We start from the raw sequence: 20,483 nt of genomic DNA, 5'->3' as shown, positions 1-20,483 counted from the left end.
TGTGCTCTCCTCTTTACTCTGGTTTTTAAGTTAAATGTTAACATTCAAGACAGCCTGCTATTCTTCTTTTTACTTGACTCTATGGCCAACAGGAGGTCTAATACTGAAAGAAACAAAAAATCAACATCAGGGCTGCTACTCAAACTGATGTTGAGATACTAGCAAATGACCCATTTTTCATACCATAATCTGAACTGGTTAGAAGACTGTTTTCAGAGAAACAATAAGAAATGCTTGGAAAAGAGTTCCATTGTAAATATAGGGGCTAATCATCTGAAATTATTAAAAATAATCCATTAAAAAATAAATAGAACAGTTCTTTGTACTGGATAATTAAAGCATATTGATATCCTATTTTCTTGGTAAAACTGGCAAAATGTCTCTAATGGTAAAGACCAGCAGAGAGAAAAGCAAAGAGATTAAGAGTTGTAAAAAAAAAAAAGATAATTATAAATGTTTCAAGATGCACAAAACATAGAAACCAATACCAGGGAATTTGCAGAATTAATCCTTTTTTTTCTTGAAAGAGTTTTTGTTTGTTTGTTTCTTGTTTGTTTGTTTGTTTTGCTTTAGGACACATGTATTTGCCCAAGAGACAGAGACAGAAAGTGAGAAATCATCCCCAGTCAGAAATAATTTGACTTTTAATTTGAACTGTTGACAACAAATTTTACCATTTGTTTATGTGAAATGTCATTATTTCACTTAATTTTTGAAACATATTTGCAGTATATAAACTTTTTAAAAACGTTTTTGGCAATTGATGATATCCCTCTATTTTTCTCTTGCTACTATTATTTTGAATTCATAATCAGCTGTCACTCATTGTTGTTAACCTTTCTGGAATGTATCTTTTAATCCCTGCCTCAGTTAAAATGAAACTTTCTTTTAATTTTATGATTTTCTTATTTACATTTAATTGTTCTACATCTCTATAGTGCACAATATAGTTTTCCAAAGTATATATGTGGTACATGACAATCAAATTAAGGATATTACAATATACATCCTTTTTAACAGAGAGCTTTACATTCTTGTGTCTGTTAAGTGTTTTTAACCTGAGCCCTTTTCTTCTACCCTCTACTATGTACTCTCTTCTTCTCCCATACAGTCTCTGGTATCAATAATTGCCCTCCCTTCTATTATATCTTTATATCTCTTGATTTCTATGATAGAGTGTAGACATTTGGTATATATTGAATAGAAATACTCAATATTTGTCTTTCATTTTGCTTAGTGTTATTTCACTTTGCTTAGCATTAAATCTTCTACATTTATCTGTTTTAAGACAAATGACACGGTCTCATTTTCCTTATGGCTAAGTAGTATTCCACACTGTATATATGCCACATTTTTCAATCCATTCACCAGTTCTTGGGCACTTAGGTTGATTCCATGTCTTACTAACTGTGAATAATGCAATAAACATGGATATACAAGTATCTTTCAGACTCTTTTCCTACTCTAGTAAATACTAAGGACAGGGATTATTAGGATGTATGGTAGTTTTAATTGTAGGTCTTTGAGGAGCCTCTCTATTGTTTTCCACAGAGGCTATACTAATTTACATTTCCATTAACACCGTAGGAGGGCTCCCTATTCAGCACAGCCTTTTTAGTACTTGCTCTTTATCTTTTTGATCAGAGTCATTCCAACTGGGGTTAGATGGTATCTCCTTGTTATTGACTTTCTTTGTATCTATCCCATGTGAGATTTGCAGAATTTACCTGTGGTTTACTATTTCTGATTACCGGAAAATTTTCAGTCAGCATTCCTCAAATATTAATTCCTTGCTCTCTTTTAGCTTTCTACTTCAATTATATGCATGCGAAACTACTTAAATTCAGTCTCACAGGTCATTACAACTCTATTCGTATTTTCCAATCTTTTTATCTCTCCCTTCCAGCTAGAAATACTTTTATTAATTTATATTTAATATCCACGCTGTTAAAATATTTTGTTACTCCTATGCATTTAATTTTTGAATTTTTGTTGCCATACATATATATATATATATATTAGTTGTAGGATTTTTAGTTTACTCTTCTTTACAGTTTTAATGTATGTATTTCCTTAAGTTTTTCATCTTTTTACCTGCTACACCAATTTTTTTGATAAATAATTTATCATATTTATTACAGTTATTATAAATCCTGGTTTTCTAGTACCTAACTCCAAACTCTTTTCACCCTGCAGTGGGAAGCTGGTAAAATCTCTGTTCAACTCCTTAAGCTTTTCATTGGTTGCTTCCCTCTGGCTACCTGGAGTCTTGTTAGAATTCATCCCAACATTTAAGAAAAATTCATGTGCAAATTTTGGGTCCCCCTCTACATAATAATTTATTTTCAAGATTCATCCTTTAATTCTAAGACATTATGATAGCCTCAAATTCTACCTCTGACTTCTCAGCCTAATTTTACATCTATTTTACATATGACTCTATATCCACATGCCATGCAGACTAGTTGTACCACTGGGGAGACATTATAGAAATACAGATTTTGCTCACTGTGATTTTATCTTTTCACAGATTGATTTTCTCCCAGTTTGTTCCTGTTTGGGGGTCACTATCAGTACTTACAAGCAGTTAGATCTCCCCTTGTCCCCAGGATCTGTAATTGTCAGCTGAAGGGTTAGTCCAATTCAAGACGCTTTATCATAGCGTACAGGGAGTCATCTCTAGTGAAGGTTCTGAACAGTACATATACCAGGGTCTTCTTCCATACCAGCAGACTCTCTGAGGATAAAGCTCAGTTTCATATGCTTTCAAAAGGGCTGTGGAGGTTATTTTGATGTAATATACCTGACGGTCCCAGATTTCTAGTTAAGACTGAAGATTTCAACACAGGTTCTCAGGCAACTCCTGAGTCATTCAGCTATGTCATCTGATGAAACAGTCAAGCTTGAGATTATTCTGATCAAGTTTCCAGATGAGAATAGGAAACCTCAAAGAGAGGCTGTGCAGTGCTGGATCATGAATTATAGCCAATTAACAGCCTTGAGTTCTTTCTTTCATCTCAATAACTAAGGTAAAGTACCTCAGTAACTAAGGTAAAGTACTTATGTTATTAGTTAATAGTAAGTCTGCAAATTTATTTGAAAAGGCCATTAGGTTAGTAGGACTTAGCACTGTGTCAGTCAGAAATAATTTGACTTTCTTAGTATAATTTTATTAAAAATTAAATTCTGTTTTCTAAAATCCACCTTTTTCCAAGATCATTTTAAAGTTTATGGACTAAGAAATTTAGACACAAAATACAAGTCTAAGTCCAGAATTCACTAAATTGGAGTCAACTTTTCATGGGCTTTAACAATAATTTTTCAAAAATTGTTATTAAATTATTCTAAAGCCTTAAAAATGAAAATAACTTATTTTGAATCCTCACTATTGCTTTTTTTAAAAAAGAATCTTTCCCATTTTTAATATGATTAAGTTTTATATAACTATAACCAAAATAGGCACACTATTTTAGACTCATGTGGGACAATGTTTCTTATTTCTTTCCTTTTTTTCTTTTTTTTTTTTGTTTGCTTTTTTAAGGCTTTTCCAAAGGGTAAATGTACTTGGTGGAGAGAGATGGTGAGAGGGAAAGTGAGAAATCACCCTGAGGGAGCATGGCCATGCTGCAATTCCTTATCATCTCTTCTTCTCCTGGGATTTTGGGCATGCATACATACACATGTGTGGCATGATTTTCAAGTTGCCAGATCAAGACTAAAAACATAGTTAGGCATGTGGGAATCCAGTGCTTTAACTGCCATACCACCTGCTGGATGCAAAATTTTATTTCTAACAAAACTATAATTTTAAAAAAATTTCACAATCATTGAATTATTTTAAAGTGCTCTGGATAATTGTCTTTGAGATTCCTTCTCATCTTTTAATATTGTAAACATCTGCTATAAATAGCTTTGCACATATTTCTTTACTTTTTTTGCATTATTTCTTTGCAATAATTTTTCAGTTATGGTACTAATAGAGAACAGGTTTTGGAGACATTAGAGCTGTTGATCTACTGTGTTCCCTCAGCCTTCAGGAGATTGATACTCATCAGTTTCCATAACCCCAGTGTTCTCAGTATTCTCATTTTTTCCCTTTGGCCACTGCTCTTGCAATTTTCTCTCTCCAGCATTTCCATCTTGTTTAGTAAACTTTATCCAGATATACACCTCCTACTCTACACTCGAACTCAGATGTGATTTGGGAAGCCCTGCAGAATTCCCAGAAGTATTGATCACTACCTTCCTTCATTCTGGTAACACCCTATGCCCTATCAATTGTAACAGTTACTGTGTTTTTAAGTTTCATCTGTTCTGTCTTCCCTAGGATGGTGTCAGCAGTCTCACTGAGACCCTCAATGCCTCCAATGACTGACACACAGAAGATATTTGACAAATATTTGTTAACAAAACTTATTTCCCTCTAGCAATAAGGAATGTACCATTTCTACTGTCTAGCTGAAGCTTATTTTTAACATCTTCGTTTCTTTTTCTTGTTTAAAGGATTCTATTTAAGCTTACTCAGCAAAAAATTAAGATGAGCATAAATTTGGGCTAGCTATTATGATAGCTAAGAACATTTAATAAAGTAAGAAGATGATTTTTAACCAGGAAAATGAGACTCTGTGTGTGTGTTTTAAGCATTTAAGAAGCAGGTAAATCACCTCTAAGGGATTGTTATATCCTGTTTGAACTTCTAAAGTGGGAAATCTTCAGATAAATATCCAGCTGCTTCCTTTCCCCCCAGGAAAACCAATACAATACTTCACAAAGGTTATTAAAGGGGCTGAAATGAGAAAGTAAAGATCCCTGTCTGACCGGCCACATTTGCCATTTAATCTAACCCATTCACTATCTCTTCAAAATTCATTTTGATTTCTACAGAGAATTAACTGTTACAAAATGACCTGTATTAAGTGGAGCTACAGCAAAGAATAGAGAAGGGCTATAAAAAAATTGCCTTTTCCATTTTTCATCCATTTAAAGACAACTCATATTTTGCTCAGTAGGTGGAGAAAAAGGAGATAGGAAGTTTCAAAATTGCTAAAGCCATGACTCATAAAATTCATCCGTTCTTAAATGAGAAGGGAGGAATTTTACTTTCCCACAGGAGGAAGAATCCCAAAATATTTAGAATAATAATAATCACCTACAAAACTTAGAACAAAGCTATAGAAAATACTGTCAAACAAATTACATTTTTGAATATGGCTAGTAAGAGAGAGCACATAATTATTTCAGTCACATACAATAATTTCAATTTATAAAAGACTAGCATGTAAAGAGTTTTTTCAGTTATTCTGAACATTACATATTAGATTTTTTATTTGGGAAAAATTTATTAGCATTGTATCTAGGTGAGGGCTGTTCAAATTTTCCTTGTCTAACATGAGAAGGGGAGTGAGGAGAGTTGGATAGTGGAGGATAGGCTAGGGATGAGGTTGGGAGAAATGCATGGAGTCTCATTCTAAGACTAAAACAGACACCAGCAAACAAGTCTTTTGGCTTTAGGACTAGGTAAGATGTCAAGTGCAATCTTAAAACCAGAGAAGTCTGACCAGTTTAGCATAACAAAGGGTCCAAAAGCTGTCAAATCTGAAGCTGTGGTTTGGAGCTGGGAATCAATGGCCATGGAAAGTTGCAGAGAGCAGCAGACAGAAATAGCCAGGGAGTGGCTGTGGGCAATTGCCTGAAATAGATTTTGTTTTCAAGCTGTTTTCTATGTACCAGCCACAGCTTGAAGCATGGCTTTTAGAGCCAGGAGTAGGATGCATAAAGCCTCAGTAAATATTACCAAATTGTGCTCCAGAATGATTTCGCCAATCTATATTCCCACCAACAGAGGATGAGTGTAATTTCTCACTACCTCCTCTGCCAGCATAAATCCTTTAATCCTTTTTTTTTCCCTTCTTTGCCAATTTGGCAAAGAAGAAAAATACCTCTCTTTAAGTTTGAATTTTTAACTTACCAGTGAAAACGTTTTATGTACCTTTGTTAATGTAAGTTATTTGATGGCGCCTTCTGGATTTATTTATATTGCTACTTTAATATTTTTTATAATAATTTACATAGACTCCAATATGACAAGAGGATAGCCACTGTTGCAGTTGTTGAAATTTCCTTCTCGTTCTTTGATACATATATTTTAATTCCAAGTTATGATCTCTAACATATAAATAATGTGGTCAAATCTCTCAAGATCTTCAGTCTCCTTATATAAATTTATAAGAAATTTTTTCATGCTGGAATCATATAAGAGTCCACATATGTTTTCTGATAGTTTTTTAAATGGTTATAATTTTATAAATGAAGTATCTGGGTTTTATTTTGACATGAGTCAAAGGTCATTACCACTCAGAAAATAGTTCTATTTTTAGCTGGTTTAAGTAAAGAAAAATCTATTATAGAATTTAAACTAATTTAATGAATTACCAGGAGGGTCAATGTGCCAAACTTACATGTTATAGTCAAGAGCAAGAAATCACTAATCACAACCACGAGAGTATTCTAGGAACAACCCACCACTGCTACATGCCGGGGATGGAAGAGTAGAATCCCCATATCAGCATCCTCAGAGAAGTCAAATAGTTCTGCCAGGACACCCAGCTTCTGTAGCCATTGTTTCCACTGCACTGTGTTCATTTCTGCTTTCCACACAGTATGTAATTGTAGGTCCTGGACAGAACCTCTACCTGAGAAATACAATTGTAGTTAATACTATGCAATGTTTATCATGTGTCAGGCATTGCTTTAAGTGCTTTTTACAGATATTAACCAACTTAATTTCCACCACATCTGACAAGGTAGGTATTGTTATTATCAGCCCTGTTTTACATATGAGGAAACTCAGACAGAGAGAGGTTCAATAATTGCCCAATATTACACGACTAATGTATGACAGAGCTTTTTGCCCAGGTAGCCTGGCTCCAGAATCTGTGCTTTTAAATACTGTGGTACACAACCTGTGGTATTAGGCTTTGCAGCCTCTAATGGCAAATGGCTGTTGAATGAATTCATTTGCATAATCCTGTGAGGCAATAATCTTATTTTTCCAAAGGTTATTCAATTTTCTAATACCATTTGTTGAAGAATCTTGCTTTCCTTGTAGATGTATAACATACTAGTGCCCTTGGGCATTGAGCAGACAATAAATAAATATTTGAATGAATTAATATTTTAGGTTGCATCTTTGGACTATCTGCTCTGGTCCGTTGTCCATTCTGGTATTTTTCAGTATATTTTCTGTTGTCATCAAGATGTACTCCCAGGATCTAACCAGGAAGTCTACTCTGACCTGTCTCCTATCTACTGACCTTTGGAGACTGCATCATCAGGCTCCTTCTCTCTGGCTTCAGGCTGGGTTTGACCAGGAAGATATCATAGGAGGTAGAGGCAAGAGGGAGGTTCGGCTGGAGTACTTGTTGCCTTGGCTTCTTATTGGCCACATGGCCTTGGGTTAGCTTATCCCTCTGGGAGTACTTGACTTCTGTGAAATACTCTTTTCTTACTGTTCTCCCATCACTGGTTTAGACTTGCTTTCTTCCTTCCCCTTTGTCCTTGCCCTGGAACACTACATAATACCTTATCAATTTTCCTAAACTCTGCTCAGTTTTTGTTTGCCACACTTTTTTTTAAGAGAGATTTTTTACCATAGAGCACATGTGCTCACCTGAGAGACAGAGGCCAACAGAAAGTGAGAAATCACCTTTCAAGGGGGGATGGCCACAGTGCAATCACTTCTTCTCCATTATTCTCTTGGGATTTTGGGCACACATGCACACGTGCCCAGAGTGAGTTTGGAGATACCAGGTCTGTGACTTAAACTGCAGTTGGCCATGTGTGAGTCCAGAGACTCCCATTATGCCATCTGCTGATTCCATGTTTTCCCACATTTCTATATAATAGTCTCTTATTTTTCATCTCTTTTAAAGTTTATATATTTCTTGAAAAAGAGACACACAGAGAGAAAGAGGTACTCCCAGCAAGGTCTTCATGCCACAATCCATCCCCCATCTCACCTGGCCTGGATCATGGGCACATGTGCCCAGGCATAATTAGGGAAGTCTCAGGATATAAACTCAGGACCTTTCCCATGTGGATCCAGATGTGTTACTGGCTCCCTGACAGCTCCTTTATTAAACTCTCCTGAAGTTGCCCAATTTGTGTGTACCATCTCTTTGAGTGAGTCAATAACAGTGCATTATTTTAATCATTGTACATTCCCTTTGCTGGTTCTCTTGGATTTTCTGTATAATTGATTTTCTTTGGTTTACTAGATAAGTAATCATATCATCTTATACCAGCGATAATTTTACTTCTCTTTTCTAATCACTAAAGCTTTTTTGTCTCTTTCATACATTACTAAATTGTCTAAAGTGTTTTCAAAGCTTGTGATAAGGAATATTTTGGCATTGACTTTCTCCTAATTTTAATAGGAATGCCTCTAATGACTTGACATTATATATAATTGGTCCTTGATTTTAGGACCATGATATCTTTATAATGTTGAGGAAGAGCCTCAGTAGTGTCTTAGAGCCCTAGTTCACTATACATTGTTGTGTACCTTTTTTCTTTTTCTCATTAATCTGGAATTAAATGCCTTCTCAGAACTTTTTGAGATTATCAAAATATTTTTTCTACATAAGATATATTAAAATACAACAACTAATTTTATAACAGCCTTTTACTTTGAGAGTAAAATGTATATGATCATGGTATACTCAACTTTAAATATAATTTCAGATGTTGAGTTTTTGGTGTTTTATAAAGTTGGTTTTATTCATTTCACTGTGAGAACAGCTTTGTTTCCATTCTCTCCCTTTTCTTATGCGTTTTCTTTATTTTTACTAGTTTCCTAGTAACCATGTTGTAGCTTTGATTTCCACTCAAACATAGGAATAACTTATACAGTGCTTATAAGTAACTTTTAATTAGTATGTCTTCACTTTTGTTATTGTTGTACTTGTCAAATATTATTATTATCTCAATTTATTTATTTACCTCATATGAGAAAGAGAGAGGCCCTTGTCAGTCTCACCCCACCACATTTCTCCCCTGCAGATTGACAGCCAGCCAGGATCTCTGACAAGTTCAGGTCAAGCCAGGATCCCAACCAGGCCTCCCTATTGGCCAACCTACCATGACTAGACCTTGAATATTATTATTAATGCCTAGTGTTACACTATTAGGCCAAGAGATAATACCTAATATAGTTTCTTCTTGGTTGTGTTTACTGTTAAATTATGACTTGCTAAAGTACACTGAATTGTTCCAACTAGTCTCACTCATAAACCTTGAGGTCAGGTATAATGACTTGAGAGAGGAAAATTAAGACACGACCACCAGCAAGCATACAGGATCTCCATATTGGAAGAGAGGCAAAGCCCCAATCCTGATTGATTTTTTTTCTTAATCTTACTAATCCTGTTTTTCTCCATCCCTCACAACTACTTTTTAAGCTTCCATGTGTGGTGGCTGACTAGAGAAAGATAGTGGAGTTTACATTATTAGAGAATGAAGGATGAATGAAAAATAACCTGTTTTTCTCCTTGTCCTAAGAGACTCCTGCCCACCCCTGAGAGTCAATAGGAGAGATTTTCAGCTGTCATTCTGACCAAAAATGCATTACACTTTCTCACAGATGTCAGTTAGATCAAATTGAATGGGATGAGGAAATGCCATGTTAACAGTTCAGTGCTACATAAAGGTGGAAAGCAATTATTATTGAAAACGGAATTCAGTCAATTATAACAAAATAATCATATCGAACAGTAAAAAGTCTAATATATTTCTTACAAATGCTTTAAAAGCCTTTTAATATGAAGGCTCTTTATAAACTTTATGGAAAATTTATATTATTAAAAAAGCTATGCATGGATTTTAGATCCACTTTGTTTTTAAATAATTATTTTATTTAACTTCATTTATTTATTTATTTAATTTGACCAGAGAGGGACAGAGCAAGAAAGATAAAGAGAAAGAAAGTGAAAAAGCAAACTGCCAGGTCTGGGACTCGAACCATGGTTGGCCATGTGGGAGTCCAGCACCCTTAGCCACTATGCCACCCACTGGCCCCAGATTTTAGATACTTTTGCACCAAACTCATACTTGAATTAGTTTTTTTCTGCAAATTTTTTAGAAGACCCCTTGTAAGGAAAAAAAAAATCTTCTTGAGGCCAGCAGGTGGTGTAGTGGTTAAGGTCCTAGACTTCCACATAGCTGACTATGGTTCAAGTCCCAGACCCAGGAGCTTGAAACTCACACCAGACAGGTGTGTGTGTGCAGGTCCCAAATCCCAAGACGAGAATGGAGGAGAAAGGATTGTGAGGTGGCCATCCCCCGCTGGGAGGTGATTTCTCACTTTATCTCTGTCTCTATTCTCCAGTGAGTGCACACACTCTATAGCAAAAAATCTCTCCAAATAAAAAAAGAAAGAAAGAAGGGATAGAGGGAGAGAGGGAAGAAGAAAGGGAGGGAGGGAAAGAAAAGAAAAACCAAACTTAGTACAATTGTATGCTTGTTTATTATTATTTCTCTGAAGTATTCATTTGCCTATGAGTTCATACAACCATCTCAAGACCACTGTGGTCTGTAAGGATTTGCATCATTTAATAGATGCAATGTTGAGCAAGAAAGATAAAGAGAGATAAAGAAATTAAGCACCTGCAATGACCTTTTTTCAAAATTGTATCAATCAGATGGGTCTCTTCTCAGTAGGAGAGTGAAGTGGAAAAAATGTTAGGTATGTTCTTCAGACTTTCAAAAGTTGGTGTCTTTTAGCATAAGCAAGCTGGCCACACTAGGAAAGAAAGCGAGTAAACATTTCCTATCATCCATTGGCTTGTCCCCATGCAAATTAAAGACACCTTAGTAATTTCTGGAGTGTTCCATAAAAGGGATATAAAAATTCCTAAGAGAGGCTTTCAGTATGTAGTGAGTTGAGTTGGGAAGCTGGTGGTAATAGGAGAGAAGAACACAAAATAATTTGAGAAGGCCCCTCACAGTAGGGTATAACATCCTCTCTGACCCCAGTCCTAACTAGTCCCTACCTGCCTACCAGGTATCTTAGCAGTGTTTCAAAGCTCCAAAGGTACCTGCCAAACATGAGGGAACATAGACAAATTACAAAATATTTATTCAGTGATGAAGTAAATACACAAGTATTAATTGAGATTAAAAGTAGAGCCAGTATGAACTATTAACAAAACCTCATGAGGACTTTTTACTTTATCATATTGACTGATCTCTTCCTTTTTTTTAATATTTTCTTATTATTTAACTTTATGTTTATTTATTAATTTTAATTTGACCAGAAAGGGACAGAGTGAGAGCAAGATCAGGAGAGAGAGAGAGAAAGGGAAAGCAAGAAAGCAAGCTGCCAGGTCCAGGACTCAAACTACAGTCAGCCATGTGGGAGTCCAGCACCTTGAATCACCATGCCACCTGCCAGCCCCATGACTGATCTTTCAACCAACCTACAGGATTGGAACAAGAGATATAAAGTTAAGGTAGGGCTTAGGTTTTCTGATTCTGGGTTTCATATATGATATATCCCTTAGAATCCGTATTTTTGGAACTAAATACATTCAGGTGATGAAGGAGGAAGATAAAGAAAAGAGTGTCAGGAAAACTGGATTGTAAGTGCAATTATGTAATTTACCAGTCATGTGATCTTAGGCAAGACAGTCAATTTCCATTTAGGCTATTTCCTCTGTAAAAAGAGAGACTTGAAGATGTCAAAATTCCTTCCTAATTTCATGTATTACAGTCAAGTCTACCAAAAGTCAATAAAATATTAAAAATGACACCATTTTTTATGTGTAGAGAGCTCTGTTAGGAAATTTATATAATTTCATTTAAAATTCCCAATAGTGTCATGAAGCCAGTGTAATTACCCTTATTTTATAAGTTGAGTAAGCTTGAGCTCTGAAATATTAAGTGATTTGCCTTGGGTAAGTGGTAGAAATGGGATTAGAACCCATGGCTTACTGCAATGCTCACTTTTCATTTTATTGTGCACTCTCCTAAAATATATTTGCAAATGTTTTTCCATGTTCAAAATCATTCCATGTACATGAGCTCCAGTGGTCCTCATGGCCTTCTGTTTTGAGGCCCATTTTTCAGGAAAGTGAACTATAGCTCCCAGAAGTTGAGTTCAAGGTCATAAAGATTATTAGAATCAAGACGGAAATGTCTTGCAGGTGGCCCTTGGGCTGGATGCTCTATGGCTGCTCATTTCCTCTGAGGCAGACCACACTTGGTCACTTCTCCCAAAGCCTGATGTTCTTCAAAGAAACCCCAATCACAGGGGCAGGCATTCCGCAGCTACTTCTTACACAGGCGAACAGTTCCATCTATTTCCTGGGATGGAGCGCTCTGAAATATTCCTTTTTTTTTTTTGACACAATCCTATCTTCACAAGGCAGTATTTGCTGTCTCTTTGATGAAATCCATTAGCTATTCAGACACAGCTGTCCTTCAAACAGCAGCATGCCTCTGAAAGCCACAGGCTCAGCAGCTAAGTGATTCAAGGCCAAACCAGGAATAGCTAAGCCGCTCAACACATAGTGGGAATGTAAGCAAAACACAACTTCAGAGTGGTAGGGGCCATAGAAATCAGGGAAAGTACAAATATCTCATTTTATAGACAGGAAAGTGAACCTCAGAATTAAGAAAAGACAGGCCAAAGTCGAGCAATAAAGAAGCCCAGGTCAAAAAGGTCTGGTTCAGAATTTTATCTGTGTTTGTGTGCTTCTAGTCAATCGTAGGGATCAATAGTACAGGATGAGATTCCACTGTGATGTGGGCTGGAAACCCAAAAAAGGAACAGCAGTATACTCCTCACTTCCTCACAGGGATGTGCAAGTTACAAAGCTCTTCAGTGTATCTTATCAACTTTCATTTCATAACCATATCATGGAGCTCATTTTTGTTTTGCTATAACAATTAAGAATACCAGAGTCAAGGTGACTTGCAACAACAAAGATTTCGTCCTTGCTCACTAGGTTGGCTTGCTGCTGATTCTATTTCATATTTTTCCTACAGGATTTAGGTTGACAAAGCAGCTCTATTTCAGCCACATTTGGTTACTGGGGGTTGAATTGAGCCCCTTCAGAGAGTTGAAGTCCTAATCCAAACTCTTTGAGTGAGGTCTTATTTGGAATAGCATCTTTGCTTTCTATCAGGTTAAGATGAGATCATTAGAGTAGATCCCTAATCCAATGTGACTGGTAGCTTTATAAAAAGTTGACAGTGTGAAACCGAGGCAGTAGGTTAGGAGAGAATCATTAATAGGTTCTCATAGCTGTAGGGAGAGAACAACCCTGCAGACTCCTATCTTGGGCTTCTGATCACCAGAAGTATGGGACAAGAAATTTATATTGTTTAAGCCACTCAGTCTTGGTGCTTTGTTGGGGCAATCTCGATGAAAAAAAAAAAAAAAGCTGGTTGGCTTTATATAGAGAAAAGATAATGGCAAAGTGCATGCTTCCTTCCAAAGCTTCTGCTTGTACCATATTGACCAAAGTAAATCATACAGCTAAGACTGATGTCAACGGCATGGAAGGAGTCTACCTCATACCATGAGTATCCCCTCAAAGAAGGACAACTCAGAAAAGGGCAGGGACAGGTAATAAATGAACAATGATATGACCTACCACAGCATTGTCATCACTGTAGATAGATAGGCAGTGAGGCTCTTTGAGTTGAGTCCCAAAAACAACTACTGAGTTATCCAAACAATAATTGGTAGAGCCAGTATGTGATCCCCCAAATTCAAGGCTATTTCTACTGTAATCTCAAGGAATTCTAAGGATAACCTAGTCAACTGGCCTATCCTACTTTATATCCTGGAGGTACTAATGCAACTCCCCTTCATATCACACACATGGTTAAGGATCATATAATTATCTTCCAGGACCAGCAGTTGGCATAATGGCTGTGTCATTAGACTCCTATGTAGTCATTCGCAGTTCAATTCCTGGGCCCAATAGCTTAAACTCACACCAGGCACGTGTGCACGCATGCCCAAGATCCTGAGAGAGAGGAGAATGGAGGAGAAGAGATTATGGTGTGGCCATTCCCCCTAGGGGGTGATTTCTCACTTTCTCTCTCTCTGTCTCCCTCTGTCTTTCTGGCAAGCGCATGCACCCTATAGCAAAAACCTTTCCGAAAAAAAAAATATATATATATCTTCCAAAAAATCAGTAAAATACTCATAATCAAGAGTTAGTCCTCTTTCTTATGAGCTTACAGACAACCCCTCATTAGGACATGATGTGAGATGTTTTCCTGTGTAAATGCATGTGTAAAATCGGGGCATTGGTTTGATTATTGTATTAAACAATTTTATATAGATTTGCCTGGGAAGCAGTATCTTTAAAGGTTGAACCCTAAGTCCTTTAAACCTGCCAGTTCAGCCTCCTGCTCACAGGTATTTAGTCTTGGGTTAACTAGGCCTATTAGGTCAGGTCAAGCCTACCACAATGTGCCTGGAGCTGATTGACAAAACTCCAGGAGGTCAGATCTGGAAGGAGCCTTGCCATAGGTTGACTAAGAGTTCCAGTTTGCCCAAGGTTGGGGGATTTTTCAGGCCAGGGGGCTTTCAGTGCTAAAACTGGAACAGCCCTGGTAAAACCAGGATGGTTGGTCACCTAGGTCTCAGTCTCTTCATTGAATCCAAATCTAGACTTTTCACATGGAAAACCCAAGACCAGAGAAAGGAGGGCTTGGAATCATAGATATGAATTGGAAGGGAATATTAATGTTACATAACCTTAATGTTAGCAAAACGAATCATTCTGGTTTTCTTAAGACTGAAGAGGAACTCAGAAAATGGGAATTTCATTTTTAAGACTGGAACTATCCTGAGAAAGGTGGTTGCCCTACCTAATAATGTGTTCTTTTACAAGTAGAGAAATGGAGACTCAAAGAAAAGTGAGTTCATTTTCCAAGATCACCTGGAAATAAATGGGAAACTGGAAGAAGAAGGAGGTTTCTGAACTCCCAGTCTCATTCTTTATCTACAGTATAATACAGATTTTTGTCTATCAGTAAATGTCTATTTGTTCTTATTATTCAAGTAGGCTTTCAAATTTTATTTGAGCTACTTAAAAAGCCTGAAAATTGCACCACAGAATGGTGAACCAAGATGATCCTTTTAAAAGCAGCTTGCTGAGGTCAAAGGAGTGCAGCTCTACTCAGGGTCCCCCTTCTCCAAGTTTTTCAAACCCACGAGACCGCCTTTAAACAGAGCCCATTTGACACCTGTCATACCCTAGAAGGAAGCCGAGCTGTTCTCCTGTCCCTTGATATCACACTCCCTCTTCTACTATACAATCCCAGGCAGACAGCAGGTAATCAGTTCCAGTTCTGAAGGCTGGACTCACTGCCAGTAGATATTGTTGCTTTGTCTTAGCTAAACATGTGCCACAGTTACCACATTTGGGTGTTGGCCTCAATGCCAAGATCCCAGCTTCTGTACTCAAGTTGTGTTTTGCCTAGATTCCTGTGGGAAGGCCCTTACCTTGTAGAGAAAATATTGAGTTGTCAGGAAACTCATGATGTGTTTTCGAATAGAAAATCATGATGTGACTTTCCCAACAACCTAATATTAAAAGTATGCATTTTAGAGTTAGCAAGAACTGAGTGAATCAGTCCTGCCACATGCTGGACATTTGACTTTGATCAAATTACCTAACCTATATGACCTTCAGTTTTATTATATGTAAGTAACACTGTTCTAAGTATTAGAAAATAGAAGCCATTGTAATGTCTATGCTACCTTACTGGGCCTATAGAGGTTATATAATAAGTGACAGCTCTTCTCTATCAGTGATGTATTATAACTAGTAAACAGATTTCAGATTCATGTGTATCTGGGTTTTATCTGGATTTGAATTTCATATCTATTAATTATTAACATTATGACGAGGGATAACATATTAATGTTTCTGGGACTTAGATTAGTACTTACTCTGCTAAGTCATAGGATCTGAATTGCTACAAAATGTCTATTCACTAATACAGTTGTTATAAAATATATGTGATCAAAATATATTCTCCGATTTTGTCTCTGATCAGCTCCTCCACAAGAAGTTCCCATGGAAAAACTACACTTTGAAAACAGTTTCTGCCTATTTTTGAGATTATTGCCTGTACTTTGAGTGTCTTATTTTAAAAGTCTTTGCCAACTCTGATGTCTCCAAGATTTTCTCATGTTTTCCACCTGTCGTTTTATAGTTTGAGGTTTTATGTTTAGATATTTGGACCATTTTGAGTTTAATTTTGTTAGTAGTGAGAGAGAGGGATCCAGTTTCATTTTTCTGCAGACGGATATCCAGTTTTTCCAGCACCATTTACTGAAGAGATTTCTCCCACTGGATTAACTTCTACCCTTGACTGAAAATCAGTATTTGTTCTTGGGTTTTTTGTTTTGTTTTGTTTCCTTCTGAGTTCTCTAGTCTGTTTCATTGGTCTATATGCCTGTTTTACAGCCAGTACTATGCAGTTTTGACTAGCACAGCTTCACAATATATTTTGAAGTCAGGGAGTGAGAGTCTTCCTACTTTATTCTTTTTGTACAGTATTGCTTTGGTGGCATGGGGCCTTTTATGATTCCAGACAAATTTTGTGATTTTTTTCATACTGTAAATAATGTCTCTGGTAATTTGCTTGGATTACATCAGATTGAAAAGCTTCTGCACAACAAAAGAGACAACAACTAGAGTAAAGAGACAACCCTCAGAATGGGAGAATATATTTGCAAACTATGCCTCAGATAAGGAACTGATAACAAGGATGCATGAGAATTCAAGCAGCTTATCCTCCCCCCCCCAAAAAAAAATAATCAATCCAATTTAAAGATTGGAAAATGAGCTGAACAGATGACTCTCTAAGGAAGACATAAGAAAAACCAAAAAGCATATAAAAAATGCTCGACATCCCTTATCATAAGGGAGATGCAAATCAAAACCATAATGAGATACCATCTAACCTCAGTCAGAATGGCTATGACTTAAATAATAAAGAATGATAGTGCTGCCAAGGCTGTGGTGAAAAAAAGAACTCTCCTGCACTGTTGCTGGGAATGTAAATTAGTACAACCACTGTCAACAATAATATAGAAATTTCTCAAAAACCTACAAATAGAAGTACCATATGACCAGTAATTTCATTCCTGGATATCTACCCAAGGATAGGAATACATTCAGTAGGAAAGGTACTTGCGCATCTATGTTTATTGCAGCATTATCAATCCAAATGTCCCAGAATAGATGAATGGATTGCAAAAGTGTGGCACATATACACTACAGAATGCTACTTATTCATAAAAACACGAGACCCTGGTACTTGATAAAAAAATGGACAAACATGTAAGAATTAATGCTGAATGAAGCAAGCCAGACTATGAAAGAGAAACACTGTATGTCCCCACTTAACAACTACTGAATGTCTGCACTCTATGACAGAAACTGAAAGATAAAGGCATGGACAGCAGATGTAGATACTAGAGACAGTGTGGGAAGAGGGAAGACAATGAGGAAGGGGTTGGGAGGGTGGGAATCAAGGGAGATAAAAAAGAAGCAAAACATTTAATGAACACAAAAATGGAAAATTACCTGTTGATGATAATGTACAATATATGGTAATATCTTTGACTGGAGTATTAATCAGTGTATTCATGCTGGCAAAATCCATTTTGTATGCTGTAAAGATGTACAGTGATTGAATGTCAAAAAAATAAAGAGAAAAAAGAAAACAGTTTATACCAAATACACACCCTTACTTTATTTTTCACTTTCTCACATTTATTAAAAAGTTTAATGTAATGTTTTTCTTTTTCTTTTTTTAACTTTTAAACATTTATTTATTATTATTTCATACATTTGATCACTATACATCATTTGCGTTGCAAAGAGAATTTGCCCAACATGAGATACACCTCAGACTAGTCCAGTTTAAAATATTATACATGGGGACCAGCAGTTAGCTTGATGGCTATGTCACTGGACTCTCATGTAGCTAACGGCTGTTAGAGTCCTGGACCTGGTGGCTTAAACTGATGCCGGGCACATGTGTGTGTTTGCCCAGGATCCCGAGAGAATGGAGGAGAAGGGATTGCAGCGTGGCCATCTCACTGGGGGTGATTTCTCACTTTCTGTCTCTCTATGTCTCTCTTTCTGGCGAGCACATGCACCCTATAGCAAAAACCTCTCCAAAAAAAATGTATATATATTATACATGATATCATCAACAGGTAATAAACCATTACTGTGTCTCACTATTTTTCCCCCTAATTTCCTTCCCTATTCTCTTTCCCTCTCTCACCCTCCTTCCACACTGTCTCCAGTGTCCATACCTATTTTCAATATTTTTATGCCCTCCAATCTTTCAGTCTCTACCATAGAGTGTAGATAGTCAATATATTTATATATTAAGTGGAGACATACAATATCTTGCTTTCATATCCTGAATTGTTTCACTCAGCAATAAATCTTCCATATTTGACCACTTTTTATCAAACGTCAGGGTCTCGTTTTTTTCATGACTGAATAGTGTTCCATAGAGTATATGTGCCACAGTTTTTCAATCCATTCATCTGTTCTTGAACATTTAGACTGGTTCCATTTCTTAGCAATCATGAATAATGCCACAATAAACATTGATAACACCCTTACTTTTAAGTTTCCACCATCTCGAACTCCCAAAGCAGGACCACACAGAGCTCACTTGATTTTATAGAATTTCTTCCTTCCTTCTAAGGACTAGAGTACACACACACACACACACACACACGTTATCTTTTTTCTCATTTTCCATATGTATGCTTATGTATCAATTTAGATGGTTCAACTGCACTTAATTAAAAAACCTGATCAAACATTGATTTAAAAAATAAAAATTTATAAAATTAGTCAATACATGAGTACTCCATGACCAATAAGGTTTCTCATCACATTCAGAGACACTGGATCCTTTTATGTTCCTGGGCTGTGATGTTTACCCCATGGCTTTCATTCTCAAGGATGCCTCATGGTAAAAGGTATCTGCTGGAGTTCCAGCTATCATATCTAGATTTATGTAGAAAGAAGGAAAACAGACTAGGGTCAAAAGAAAAACTTCACTATCACTAGGTATATAGCATTAACTTTCTATAGTTCCACAGAAAGTCAGGAAATAAAGCCTTTTTCTCTAGGTCTCAGTTTCTCAACTTGTAAAATAAAATATCAGGCTCTGTGATTTCTATGTCCTCATCCATTTCATAGGATAGGGGCTAAAAAGACTATATTTCCTGTCTTTGTAGCTGAGAAATATCCTTGTGTGAATGGCAACAAAAGAGTGGGGTGTTTGGAGAGCTCTTTCAAAATGTTTTACTCAGATGAGAGACCTTTTTGAGAATACTGCTGCTCTGCATAATATCAGGATCCTGTTGCTAGGAAAGAAGAGAGAATAGATATTATTTCTGCCACCTAATACAACCTTATTCATTCGTAAATCAGTTACTTTCCATAGAACAATCTTCCCCCATCCTCTGCTCTGTTGCTTTTAAAATGCCAAGTTCTCTATTCAAGCTAAGTGATATATAACGATTGAATGTATAAAAAATAACAATAATAATAAATAAAAAATATTTAAAAGATCAACAAAAATCTAACCACACTAAGAAAAAAAAATTGCTGGAGTAGCTTCTTACAATTATCAGAGCTGATTTTTTGTTGTGAAACCTCTGTAGGACCAGCTGAATTCTGATCGATCGAAAGTTTTTTGTGATCTATGTCTGATTGTGTCAGTTGATGAAGTACACCCCCTGGGCTAACTTCTTTTGCACTGATATAGAACTATGTGAGTTTATCGCTTACATAACATATAATTGCTTATATTTAAGAAATGATTGCACAATGCTCACTTTGATGCATGTCACAGATAGAAAACTCCCATCCTGGAGTACCCCATGCCTACCCCATGCCTCAAAATAGCACATTCCCAGTAGACGCAAAACCACTCAGCACAGTGTGAACTGAGTCTGGTCCAGCTGCTTTATTAAACTGTTTTCACTATTGGATATTAGTCTATGTACTTAAAACACCCTAATTTCACCTTTGTGTATCTGATGTTCTCTTCTAAAAATTGGTTTATTTTTGAAGCATAATAATTTAAAATAACCTGTAAAGTAGAATACCTTGCACTAATAACTGAATTTTTCTTCAGAAACAGAAAAAGAAAGCAACACCTACAAATGATATTGCCTAATAACCATGAGATGGTTTTTATAATATTGGCTGTACATCTATTAGACTATTATCCTAATTTAAAACATTAAAAAAAAAAAACAGAGATCTAAAAAGCTACCAGTCTTCTCCCAAGACAGCCATTCAGCCATTCCCCCATCCACTTTCTTTGTAAAACATCTGAAAATTCAGAACTCATTCAGTTTGGGTTTTTTCTTTTTTTTTTCTTTCTTTCTTTTTTTTTTTTTTTTTTGT

This window comes from Tupaia chinensis, unplaced genomic scaffold (assembly GCF_000334495.1).
Source record: "Tupaia chinensis unplaced genomic scaffold, TupChi_1.0 Scaffold000045_1, whole genome shotgun sequence".
NCBI lineage: Eukaryota > Metazoa > Chordata > Mammalia > Scandentia > Tupaiidae > Tupaia > Tupaia belangeri.
Note: the sequence above shows the minus strand (reverse complement) of the source record.